The 14,566-nt window shown below is 34.7% G+C and overlaps 1 non-coding gene across 1 annotated transcript; it reads right to left on the bottom strand.

Moving 5' to 3' along the window:
• Positions 1-5,034: 5,034 nt before the first annotated feature.
• On the bottom strand, positions 5,035-5,107 carry Trnap-cgg (transfer RNA proline (anticodon CGG)). The gene has a single exon. It is a non-coding gene; the product is annotated as a tRNA-Pro (tRNA).
• Between the last annotated feature and the right edge of the window lie 9,459 nt (positions 5,108-14,566).

Raw genomic sequence — 14,566 nt, 5'->3', positions numbered from 1 at the left:
AGTTAAAATTCTATTAAATAATGAAATGACGTCCACGATGAAAGAAGGGGTAGAAACACCTATGTTCAAGGAAAAAGGAGATATAAAAGAAATAACGAGTTGGATATCGATATTGTTTTTAAATACAGACTATAAAATACGTAGTAAGATCATTTGTAACAGAATTAAAACATGTGTCGGAAACATAATTAACATTATATTCAAAACAAAATTCTAACCTTAAAAACAGCGATTGATTTTTTGGAAACTAAAGAGAGGAGGGGCCTTGATCTTATATATCAAGAAAAGGCTTTTGACAGAATTTAGTATAGGTACATAGATATAGTTTCTTATATATGCACGATGAAATTTAATATAGAACATTCTACCAGACAGGATTGTTCCTTATCGATATTATTTGTAATAGCAATGGAAGCCCTCCGAATAAAAATACATAACAATAAAAATATAAAGGGAATTTCACTCACAAACCTCAACAAGGAACTAAAAATTGTACAACATGTTCGTGACTAATACAAATTTTACATCCGATGCCTACAGCTTCAAACATTTAGAAAAGGAATTTATTGACTTCGGGAAAGCAACAGAATCTAAAATTAATCATGCAAAAAACTGAAATTCTGTTAATAAGTAACTGGTGGGAGAACAACCCTGGACTCGAACCAGAACTTTATACGACACGTGTAAGAGGTTTGTGTGTGGGGGGATAAGAGTATACAAATTCAACACAATTGAGAAAAACTATGAACTAACTTACAAATGTAGGCACATGCAAATTTGAATATAATGGATCTAATACAGGTCTCTCAGACATATGTATATTAACATATGGTATATGTTTAACTAGGTAGATTTAAAGGACAGTATGATAGATACCTTTGACAAATAAAGAATCCTGTTCATATAGGGAGGGAAGTTACATTACCTCCGCAGCGAAACTCATAAATAATGATGGAGGGATGACTAAATAATCCAACATCTTAGACATTATAACTTGGAAAATATTTGAAAAAGCTTTAAAAATCAAACTAGATAAAGGGGAGTCTGTGTAAAAGAAATATATATTTATTTGTGTATACGTTGAACAAATGCATGGGATATACAGAAACAATAATATAACCAAATTAATAGAACCACCAACAAAAATGAAATATATCAAAACTACAGCCCTTTAATATAAAGTCAGATCAAGAAAATATGGACTGAATAAAAATATTTGTTTGGCTAAATGGAGATGTAGCATTTAGAAGATATTTTAAAAAATTACCCGTATATCACTTTTTGTAAAACAAAGTTTATACGCAAAAAAGTCATTCGATATTGAAGTGAAAAACAAATAAAGAGAGAAAGAAATTAACTGCAAAAGAAAAACTCAGCTTCGTACCTTACATATAGAAAGCGTACTATACGCAACGGATAAAAATAGCAAAGAGCTATACAAAGAAATAATAAATTGCATTACAGATGTCTTGATCAGATGTGGTAGAACATCTTTTCCGACTTTAAAAAAAGAAAAAAAAAAACAAAACAAAAAAAAAAACAACACCACGGCATCGTAGAAACCCTGGTATATCTTATACATACAAAAAAACATATTTGTCTTTTTATATGTTCCGGCTGCCAAACAAGAGGTCACATGTTTGAAACTCGTACCGGCATTCGCAATATATTTTTTTAATTACTTTTTTGTATTTATCTTCAAACTTCTTTTAAACTCTCCCCCCCAGTTTATTTATTTATTTTGTAATTCCCGTCCTCGGACGGGCAATCAAAATACAACACCCTCATTTGTTTTTCTGTGAAATCCAGGCTGCCAATCAAGAGGTCGCGAGTTCGAAACGAGCGGCGGAATCACAATTCTTTCAAAACTTTATTTGTATTTGTATGTTTAAGTATTTTTATTAAAGTCGCTGATCCCAAAATATTTTACTTTTTTTTTTATTCCCGTCCAAGGACGGGCAATAGACCTAGTAAATTAGAAATTCGCCGAAACACAGAAGGGGGGAATGATGGTAGGGGTTGGTGCATTTCCAGAAAGGGCAGTCAGACATACCTCTTGCAGTAGAAGAGAGGAGCCCTAAGATAGGAACTCCAAGGCTTCCCCGCCAGGAATGGGAGGAAAGAAACATTCTGAATAACAATTTAACAAATAGAAAAGGAAAATCATGGGCTCAGGTACCCGAGTGGTCTAAGATGCTCGCCTTTAAAATTAAAATATTCTCATCCCGCTCGCTTCGGGTGACTCGAATTTCGGGCTAGAATTTAAGAAAACACAACAACAACAAAAACAACAACAAAACAAACAAATAAACAAAGTGCTTTAACATGCGTTAATACTCCGGGTTCCTTTCCTAATTGACTCCTGCATTATGTATGAGAGAAACTTTTGTTACGTCAAAATACCATAACACTCAGACGTGATCTCCGATTTGTAACTTTGAAGAAATATACAACGGTTATCAGCAGAGTTTAAACATCAGTGGAGGTCATTGTGTGTAAATTTCTAATAATCAACCATTCTGAAGTTACGAATGTTGTTGATTAACACACTTGGCCAACGTGTTTCTCGTGTTATACACTACACCAGTGTTAAATCTATGACCAAAATATAATGGGGAGGTCGGGGTGGACGGGTGGGTGTGTGGATTATACGTTCTATGTAAACTTTACTATAAAACAGTCCAGTGGGAAAACTGGATGCACTTCCGTCAAAAGAGACTCAGCTCAAACTCGGATAGAAGGTGATCGGGTTGGAAGGTTTTGTGTTGGGGGGACATGATTATAAAAATCGATTATACCTAAACTCAATCCCTACTCGTACCTAATCACATTTCACTACACCCCAACCAAACCGGAGCAAAACATAGCCATTTCACCAGTATCAAATATATATAAGTAAAACGTAATGAAATTATATGCAATGTTTGCCTTGATGTCTATGTACTTCTATACAGAAATGATATCAATTGGACATAGTCACTAGGGAAGACATTTTTAAACTTATATTGTCTCTACCATCCGAAGTTAATAGTCGTATCGACATGTTTCTTTCTAACACCCCTGACATTAACAATACTTATGTATAGACTATTTCCTCGCTCACTGATCTTTATTTCCTTCATTAAGAGATTTTGCATAAGGTATCGAGTTAGGTATATAATAAAAACAGTTTCATAGTTACATGAAAGAATAGCTTCATGCATGCAAAATATACACAGCACCTCCACGCACCAAAAAAAAAAAATAAACACAAGGCGTTGCCCTCTAGACATGTAGCTATGGGAGTGTACTTTTGAAACATACTCAGGGGCCCCGAGTGCTCTAAGGCGCTAACCATTATGGGTCACTGCAATACTACCTCTATCTGCGTGGGTTCGAGTCACGGGTTCGGCCAATGTGGGTATGCGAGAAAGCTTCCCAGTAGCATCTCGTGGGTCGGTGATTCTTTCCAGGGTACTCCAGGGTTCTTCCTTTACCATTAATAATGGCCGTCATGTATAGCCTCTCTTGTGCTGAAAAATGGCGGTAAACCCTACAACAACAACAACTACAACAACAACAACAAACATATCCCGATGGTTTCCTTCATTTCAGCAATCACTATGATGCAATACGACTATCTGTGAGTGACCCTGAATGCATTTCCCCAAGGATCCGAAAACTGAATCAATTAATTTCTTATAAATGAACATTCAACTGAAATTATTAGTATCATTTAAGATTGAATAAGATTGAATATATTATATTTGTATAACAACAACATATTGTTGTTCTTGTTATTGCTACTCAGGTCAAAATTAACAGTAATATTTTCAAAGTTATCTGGCTTGTTAGGACTCATTGGTCTTAAAATAAGTAACATAAAGAAGTAAAACCAACACAAGAACAACGCGCTGAGTGAAATACTACCTTCTCATTGGCCAACTCCAAAATCGGTTATAAATAAGTACAGGATATCATTTTATTTTAACCAATGAGAGGACAGTGTTCCTTGCAGCGGGATCTCACATATTAAGCGGGCGCAATCACGGCCATGTCGAGCAGTAGCGTGGGAAAATGACTTGATATTCCTTAATGATATGATATTAAGTCCAACTTTTGATACGGATACACTGTCGACTGCCTGAGCTAGATATCGGTACCAAATTTATTAAGCTACGCAAAGCGTAACTTTAAAGATCAGCGTTTATTCCTAATTAGGTCGCGCGAGCAAGGAGACAAATGTTCTCCCTTGTAGTTATTATATAGTACATGTATGACAGGTCACTTGTAAGCAACGATACGAGCCCTTGTGGTGAAAACAAAATGTCCGGCTACAACAATATTTTTGTCATCTTCATGCGCATGAAATGCTTTATATATACCGTGCCCAACGAATCAGGTGCTAGCACCAAAGTCAACCCTATAAAATAAAAAAATTTACATCAAAAGTATATTGTCACTTTCTTTTCCAAAAACTTTACATTTCAATATTAATTATGGGCCATTCAAATTAATATACTCTATGCTATGGTCATCCATTTCTAGATTGGTCCATAGTTGTTCATATAATTAGTACCGCGAATCCAATATACACGTATACGGGCTAATTGACATAATGTCAATTGGTCGAAATTGAATTTAAGTTTTGATAGTGACTGTAAAGTATAGATTCAGTTTGGATCTGATTAGGTTTTACATGAACAAGAAAACGTCTTAGCAGTATATAAAAGCAGCTTTATGACTTAACTTTTAATTGTATGTAAACAATCATTTCGTGTCTCTTGTAGTGAAAAGTGATAGGTTCGCAGATTAGGCTGTGTGTGTGTGTGTGATTTGGATTTATAACGTAGATTTAACAAATATTCAGTCATATCGCTACGATGTGTGGTGGTTTACAGTGATCTCTAGCACTGAGGAATCATATGGTAGATATGTAGCATGATGTCCAACCCAGTCACATTATCCTGACACTAGGCCGACAAGTCCTAACACTAACCTCGTAATGCTGAGCGTATAACGAGGCAGCCGTTTGTACCATTTGTCTCTCTGATATGACTCGGGCGGGTTTCGAACCCGCGACCTCCCGCATCCGAGGCGGACGCTCTATCCACTAGGCCACCGAAGCGGTCGCAGAGTAGGATGTACAAAACTGAGTCTTATCAGCTCGTTCTTCGTGTATCATAATAATTTTGGTGCTAGATCATAATGACGGGTTTGCTTCATTACAGAAAGAACTGGGGTCCCCGAGTAACCGAGTGGTCTAAAGTGCTCTCCGTTACGGATCACTGCCATCTCACCTCTGTCTGCGTAGGTTCGAGTCTCGGATTCAGCCAATGTTGGTATGTGAGAAAGCTTGCCAGTAGCTTCTCGTGGGTCGGTGGTTCTTTCTGGGGTTTTCAGGGGTTATTCTTCCACCATTAATATTGGCCGCCATGTATAGCCTATTGTGTGCGGAAAAATGGCGTTAAACCCTATAACAACAACAAAAAGAACTTACTTTATGAAAAAACGTGTCCCCACTAGATTTCTTAATTGGGTTTTCTGAGGATTAAACAGTTGTGGTTAATATTTTTTTTTGGGGGGGGATAAGCTGAATTTGTAACTATCGCATGATATATATGTATATTGTCTTGATTTATTCTCTGGTTCTTTTAAGCTTCATTAAACTATTGAAGGGTACATCTGCTTTGCTTTTAGACCTTTGTAGTAAAAATCTAATCTATGTTTACGTATTTATAATGGTTTGCAAGACAAATTATTCAATATCGAGGTCATACTTCCTGGCATATAGTCATAATTAGATGTAACAAACAAAGCTGCTCGTTTTGCGAAATCTTTTCAATTTCATCTTCTAAACCCTGGGAATTGGGGTCCCGTACTGTACAAGCGTATTCTAAAATAGGTCTTACTAAACCTTTGTTAGCGAGTTCTTCCGCATTTTATGGGCAAGATGACAAGATAAGATACGTCTTTATTGGCATAAAGTTCGAGTTAAATTTGAAGGTTCCGCTTCAGATCATATGTAATTGTGAGATTTAAATATTTTGTTTGATTGAGGTTTTCTAACATAGCATCTTCTAGTAAATACGACATTTTGGTTTTATGTCTTTTCTTTCTTGTCAATAAGCATATGGTTCATTGTTAAGTTGGAATCGCATGTCACATTTTCGAACCCATCGTCCAAGCTTTTTTAATGTCATTTGCAACATCTTAGAATCAGGCTCGGTTATGATTAATCAGTAGCATATAGTCATCTGCGAATAGTCGACGTTCTTAGTCAATTTAAATTAGGATGTCACTGATGTTGCTAGGAGAAGAGTGCTGGTCAAATTATTGTTCCTTGCGGTACTCTAGAACCTACTTTGTACTAGTATTATGTTTATTTACTTTGCATTGCTTGTTAGTTTTTATTTTTTATATTTCATTATATGCTATTGTAAAGTAACATTGCATATTGGACATAATCTTGTATAAAAATCAACTTCATTTTCTACTTGACCTTAATTGTTTTATGTTTTTATTTTATTATATAAACAACTAATATGAAGTAAAATATTATCTAAATCCATGGGTTATTATCAGGATAATTATTAATAGAAGCAAATATGTTTATTTGGGTCTGGGTCTATGTTATTCGCATTCCCCTACAATTTACCTCATATTGTCCAGGATATGTATTCTAATTTTACTAACAGACTTTCTAATAATAAACAACATTTTATTTTGTAATCATTCAGAACTTTCTAGAAGGTTATGTTGCATTAGGTAACGTTTAGCTTCTTCTGTTTTTCCCCGTTTTATTGTGAACCGAGGTCAAGTAGGGAACTATACAATCTTGTCACTGGAAAGATTATTCGCTCGTGCTAAATAATTAATTTGTGTTATTGTTGTGTCCATTATTATTTTGGAATTTATTTCTTCAAATTATTTAATTCAATGATTATTTTCACTGGAAATGCAGAGTGCTCACAAAAAAATAATATTCTTGGATAGAGACATTCATTAGGATTTGCAGTGAATTAAAACTTGGAATTTTATTAGTGTTTCAATTAAAGACTGTTGGCACATCAGCATGATACAGGTCATCACAGACACACCAACTCCTTCAGCATTGAACTTAATTTGGATTTTTAATAAGTGTATTCAGAATTTTAAATTATTAGGAGTTGTGTCTATAATCATGATTATTTTGGATTTAATTTGTAATACCGTAAGTTCTTTTTCAATTTTCACATTGTATTCAAGGCAAAGAAATTATTTGTTAAATTTTTCAAACCTTGTTGATTTTCACTTTTTTTTATTACTTGATTTAAGAGCATATACTTGTAACACCAGTCAGATTTTGAACCATTTGTCACTACATATTTTTCTCGGAAACATAAAAAGCGCATATCCAGCATTGAGTTTTGCTTGCAATTCCACAATTCATGGGGGACCTGTCAAAAGATTTTTCAAAGTCAAAAATAGAAATTGTCTACTTGGTCACCTCTATCCACATTTTTAGCTCGATCATTAATAACTTAGCAAGATGTGTTTCGAACTCTGAAATTTCCGTAATGCATCATGTTTATCATATAGTTATCCAAGTTATTCATGATTAGAACAGAACATATGTGCAAGCTCTTTGCAAAGAACACTGGTGAGTGACAACGGGCGGTAATCATTGGAAATAACGTGATTACCTTTTTCTAGTAGTGGCCATGCCATTTATTTTTCAGATACCATCCTTAGGATGCTGTAAATGTCCAGTGATTGTTAAGAGGTGTGTAAGTACTTGTGTCAACTCAGAAGATAGTGCCTTAAGTACATTTTGATTTTATCATCCGCTCCTGAAGCGTTTGATAGGTTTGAACCATATAGGAACTTTTTAAGTCCTAAACATGTCACAACTGTATTACTCGTTTTTCCTTTGGGAATACACAAGGCGAAGCCATATCACTATATTAGTAAAAACAATGCAGAATTATGCGTTCATTCTATCGGTTTATATTAGTATGGTGTCTTTCTTTGGTGAATTAATGTCATGGGCGTCTTGTTTTTCTCCATGTATTTCCGGCATGATTTATAATCTAATGTTAGGCTTATACTCATGTTGTTGACGTAGTTGTGTGAAATTTAAATTTTAAACACACACACACACACACAAAATCATTCAGCTCTTACCTGTTTCCGTTTTGTTCTAAATTTGTCATTTCCGGCGAGTTCATATATGGGTCACCCTAGAGACAGATGAGAAGTTTGTTTTAAAAATTATGCCATACTGTTGGTTTACTTTAGAAGCACTCTAGAGCCAAACAGTAATTTAACATTGTTTGTTCCTGGAGCCAAACGGGAATTTTCGGAATGATCTTATTTTTACAAAAAAAAACTAAAATCTATTACGCCACATTTACAATCTAGCTACCCGTTTTGTTTTTAGTGCGATACACGTGTCTCATAATCCTGCAACCCCTTTTTGATCACTATTCAAAGACACAGACTACAATCCAGCAATCTCAATAAGATCAGATCTCCGCTGTCAAACGTGAAGATATGACGACGACCGTTTAAGGGTAATGTTCTGGTGACCTTTGAATTTGCCAACAGAAACGCAGCTTTAAAAAATCTGACAGTGAATCAAATCGTTCCGTACACATTGTTATTCTTCATCCATACTGCTCAGTCTCCAAACGGAAAGATATAAGACTTCATCTGACTGACTCATAAAATTAGCGATTATGGTAATAACAGGTTACCAGAACGCGATCCCTAAGTTGTCGCTGTCAGATCTTCACGTACAGCAGTGGAGATCTGATTTTAATCAATCCAGCAACTGCTTTTGGATCACTGTTCACGCACACAATCCTGCTATCCTGCGAAATGTGTCGGAATGTTTATGCACACGTGCTATACGTACATACACACAAACAGTAGAGTAATAATAGAGGGTTTTGATTGATGTAGATCTATAATTAAATGTTTTTTAAAATTATTATTCATGACAGAAAATGGCAGTGATTATCTTTAGTTGAAAATTCGCACGTTCATAGGTTCTATATTAATATATTATGAACGCAAAATTGCATAGTATCTATTAATAGATGCTGACACGCGTGTTTGCTGTTACTAATAATAAATCTATGGACACGTTTTGGGTTGTTTCCCACTAGACAGGTCGGTTAGGTGGGTTCTTAGAAGAAATGTTATTTCCTAGTTTATAGATTAGATCACGTGAACAGGTATTTTGAAATGTTAGATTAAGTAGTTAGATCTGTACCATGATGTTTATTGCGACAAACAGTCGTATTAAGACTCTTGAAGGTTTATATAAGAGAACTGAGCGATCAAAGTCATTCCTATTTTGGATTATAATTTCGTATGTTAAAATGAGTTTGCAGACGAATTATATGTTGTATTTAGCTATTATTTAAGAAGAAAAAGTTGTTTTGATTATTCAGTGAATAGAACGGGTACGTTATTTATAATTGCTAAAGAATAAAGACAGCTATTGAGAAAGTTAATTTCTTTGAGGTCAAGGTCATATTCATGTATTGGAAAAAAAAACGTCAAATAAATCCCGGTCAGATTATATGGAGAATTATAAGCCATTTATGTCAAAAGGTTTTATATCACTTATTGGTGATTGGGTCAATCCTATCCCAATAAAATATTAAGGGAAGCAGGAGTTTCTCGCAATATTGTATTATCAGGTACTCTGCCTTTGTCTGAGAAGTCTTCTTCTGCTGAAATTGTCCTTGTTTAGGGAGGAGAGTGCTTTTTTCTTCGAATTCCACGCCATAATGTTAATGTGTCTTCACACCTAGTTTCAGGACCAAAGACTATCAGCGCTGTGAATTCCTTGCCATTGATGATGTTTATTTATTGATAGGCAACGACTTATTTAAAACGAAATCCCTTATTTATACCCTGCTTGTGCAGTTACTAAAGCTATGGCAAAAAATATAACGCTCATGGGAAAGATGTTTTTCAGGAAATTATTCCTTTGCCTGACAAATGTGTTGGTCAGACTTTTGATGAGACTTTGCTCCTGTTACTGATCAATAAAAAGGTATTGATCATTGTGATCATATTTTAACTACTCATTCTCTTACTTCAAATCAGGCTGGCAAACGACATTCACTTGTCGTCGAAAAGGAAAAAGATCCTGATATATCCAGTTTGTTTCAGAGGGTTATTAGTGAAGCTGATTCTGCAGACAAAACAACTTGATAGTTTTGGGGAAATGGGTTGTTATGATAAAATCGAGACCATCTGAGTGGTCAGTGAGCTATCAAAATGTTGTTCTTATGTCATATAGACAGGAAAGGCATAGTTTAGCTCATTAAACTATCTTGGCTGGTCATTTAGAAGTCAATGAAACCTGTCAGAAGTTCTTGCATCATTTTTACATCGTCTTACATCATGTTTCCAAATATTGCAGATCTTGTTTAAGTTGTCAATGGCTGGTTTCAGTTCGTTTGAACTATTTTTTGGACATATATAATCCACGAACTTGTTAAAAGAAAATGCTTTTTTTACAGAGGAATCTCGTACTAAACTTTTTAAATTATATCCCTGATTGTGAAGTAGCAAGATATAATATTATGTCTACTCACTCAAAATTACAATTAAGGCAGATCAAAAGTACAAATGTAAGACTATTTCAACCTGGTGATAAAGTTCTGTCTCTCTCTTGCCAAGACTTCAAAAATCCTAGTTAGGTTGAATATTAACTGTCCTTACAAAGTTAAGAAGAAAATGATTTTGGAAATGTTTGGACTATTCAGTGGAAATGGAAAGTGCTCATTGGACTATAATAAATTTTGGAACTAGTGGGAATTATTCAAACAAGCTCGGAATGACACCATTTTGACACATCAGGATTGTTGGCAAACAAGTATATTCTTGTATCTGAAAATGATTCTGAACATTTCATTGTTTTTGTTTTGGACCTTAATAATGTTATTTTGGATTCAGTTCATAATTATATGTCACTCTTTGATTTTCTTTTGAAGACACTGATAATTAAGTTCTTTGTTAAGTTTTACAAAACTTTTCAGTTTCTCTTCCTTCTATGACTTAGTTTATTACAGTCACTGTAGACTTGTAACAGTTACTGATACAGGTGATAACCCTATATTCAACATGACTTAGTCTTCATCGCTTATGAAATCACACATGTATGCACGTGAACTGTGGATTATAACCCATGAAAGTTACCAACAGTCCATGCAAGAAGATATTCATGTAGAGTAAAATATTGTGAATTAAATTGTAAATCCACAAACCCCTGGTTTCGTACATGTGCACCGAGTTGCCAGTGGTTTTCCATTTCCACCAACACTAACTCAAACTAATTCTTTGGTCATCAATAGCCATCGATTTATTAATTGTACTGAAACTGCTTTCTGCTGCCATGAAACGTTTGGAATACACAAGTATTCCAGAATGCAGCCATAACGAAATAATTTTACCAGCACCATCTGTGACACTGGTTCCGACAATTTCTCTGGGTGTAGCTGTACTAGTCAATGTGGTTGCGATTCATACCACACTCAGACCAAATGCTGTTGCCGTGTCGATTCCACAAATAGCATGTTACACCTTTTACGTTTACCAGTTCGATCTTCAAAACTCACAATCTCATTTGGGTCAATGTCAGCAACAATGTGGCTTTTAAGTCAAATCCCAGCCAAATCTGCCTTGGTGGAAAATCTGCTCAGATTTTTATCAATACAACAACTGAGTAAATATCTGCATACATTTGGAATAATGTTAAGCAAACTTAAACGTAATTTCAATACACATTTGCTGGGATGGTGAATGCTCAAGTGCATGCAATTCTTTAGCAACAAAAATACCATATATTGGCCCATCTGACAATGATGGCTGTCAGTCTGGGCTATCACCATGGGTTAAATAATTAACAATTTTAGGAAGTGGTAGAAGCCGATAGAAGTCAAAATATAAAATATGTTTGGGTCTTATTATGTATGTTACCCAATGCATTCTAGGTCCCGTTGTCAAATCTAGGTTAACAATAGCACTGAAATCTCTGCGACGAATGGAAATATCCCACTGAACGTTTGCATTTACTGGTACTGGTATATAAAGGAAAATCGTTCTCTAATTACAAAATTCAATCAATAATTTTGTTTTAGTTTGTTTACTCTGTCAGGATCATAAACTGTAATTGCTTCAACCCTGGATGTTACTTCATCAATATATGTGTTTCCTCAACAGTGTTAACGTTACAGGGAGTTTTTATTGACATATATCTTAGCGAATCATTGTCGGAGTGCACAATAATACTCACTAACAGATCCAGAAGATCGGCAAGGCTGGTTATGTGATTTGACTAGGATGCCTCATTTAATACATCTATACCAACATGTCATGCGAGCAAATGTAATTTACAGTATGCATAATGGCACGTTCTGCTTAATAGTTAACATTTTCCAAGGCCAACACCTCTAGAGTCATTACATACCAATGCCACTGAACTTTATATATTTATAAATTGTATTATAATAAAATTAATCAGCTGTGTTTTCATAAAAGTCATAATTTATGTTTCTAATTGTAGCGAGTATTTTGAAGACCATACGTATATGCTGGCAAGCTTTCTCACATACCCACATTGGCCTAGCCTCTGACTTGAACCCATGCAAATGTGACATGGCAGTGATCAGTAAAGGTGACCCCTTTAGACAAGTTAGTCACCCCCAGGGCCACTCATCTTTTTTGGTTGGAATGAAGGTGTACGTATTATCAGGTGTATGTGCTCCTCAACATATACATATGGTCTTCAAAATACTATCAGTGGACAGTGATTAATTGCATGGCCATTTGCTGTAAAATACATCACTGTGAAAGTAATTTGCAAACCTGTGGTAGTGCATTTTACAAACATTTTTACACCAGCCTTCATCAACCAAGGATACATGTCAAATATAATTGTGTTTCTTAACATAATGTTCTTTAATTCAGTATCTGATCAAATCACGCAGTGCTGAGTAATATGATCGCAATGTATTATACCAAAACATAAATGACCACCGCTTGTACAATTACATCAGATGTTCTTAAAACACTGTTTATATTGACACTATAGCTTTTCTCTTTGCATTTGAATCTCTTTCCACAAAACTTATAACACTGCATCATTTGCTTACATTCTTCATCGTCGAAAAAGTATCATATTATTCATGTAAAGGTGTTGTTTGTAATTCAATATATTAATGCTAAAGTCATCTTTCTCTAATTATTTCATTCTTGATGATCATCACTCTTATGCTACTATATTCACTTAATGTTTTCAATGTCACCACTATCATCATCATTGCAGCTTTTTTTCATTTTTGGGTTCTCTAAATGTTAACTACTTCAGTTCGTTCCTGTACAATATCAAAGGACTTTCCAGGATTTTTTCTTCTCCAAAGTCATGTCTACCGGTACATCATTGCTAATCCAAGACAATTTCTAAATTTAATAAATTATCAATATGTCCAGGCTATGTCTTTAACAAATCTCTGAGTAAACCTTATGATACATTTATGTGAAACAGTAATTTAATCTTTACCTGTAGCATTGTGCATAATTCACTGATCTGATAAAATGAAACTACAATTTGATATGTCAATACATTCTTTCAAAATACTATAATATCAATCTTCGACTATTTTGCCATTTATGTATAGTGCAGTAATTGTCTAATATAAAAATATCCTCTGCTGCAGTTTGTAGAAACTAATTTCAAACTACTTCTACCACAGAAAATAAAATCATTGCGGGGGTGATCAATATTCCTATTTCTGCAGTTACTCAAGAATTTGTAGTATAACCACAATTAATAATATATTCCTTATTGAAAACTTCAGCTTTGTGTGTAATGCAGAAGGGTCACTTTCTTTATCACACCTGAATTAATGCATATCAGGGTCATATGAAAAATTGCTTATACAAGTAAAGTCATGTAAGTTTTTTTGTCCATCTTCTTCTGAATAAGACCTTGTCAGACCTTTTGCATGTGTATCTGGGCTCAACTGATCGACTTATTTTATTTGGTTCATGAGTCAATGACTGGTGGTAAGACAATCGGAACCACCAATTTACATGGGAAAAGCACAGATGTAAAGGAATACAACCTTCCGATTGGATTGATGAGAAAGAAAACATAACCAAGACTGAAAGAAAGAAATGTGAAAGAGCATGTCAATTTGTTTTCAATAAATAAAAAAGCCTTTTTATTCACAAATCACCATATTGAATAATACAAATATGCTTCTCTAACTCAAAACCATAAAACAAACATACAATGTTTTAAACCTAAACATGTTTACAATGTTGACAAGTTTGGTTGAAATGTGTGTCAAGATTAATATAGCAGTTGCAGAGGGACACAAAATGATGCACGATGGACAAAAGACAATACCAAAGCAAAACAAAGGTGTTAATAGCAAAAGCTCACTTGGCTTTACAGCCAAGATATGTAAAACAAAAGCTCCTTCAAACAATGATGCTCCGCTGGCCGAAATGAATTTCCAGGAACAAACGAATGTTTCTTTCTGTTAAATAATGGTGTAGAAACTATCTCTGAAATTCG

The sequence above is a fragment of the Sinohyriopsis cumingii genome, unplaced genomic scaffold (genome assembly GCF_028554795.1).
Source record: "Sinohyriopsis cumingii isolate HCF-2022 unplaced genomic scaffold, ASM2855479v2 utg000360l, whole genome shotgun sequence".
NCBI classification, from domain to species: Eukaryota; Metazoa; Mollusca; class Bivalvia; order Unionida; family Unionidae; genus Sinohyriopsis; species Sinohyriopsis cumingii.
Note: the sequence above shows the minus strand (reverse complement) of the source record. Positions and strands in the feature narration are given on the sequence as shown.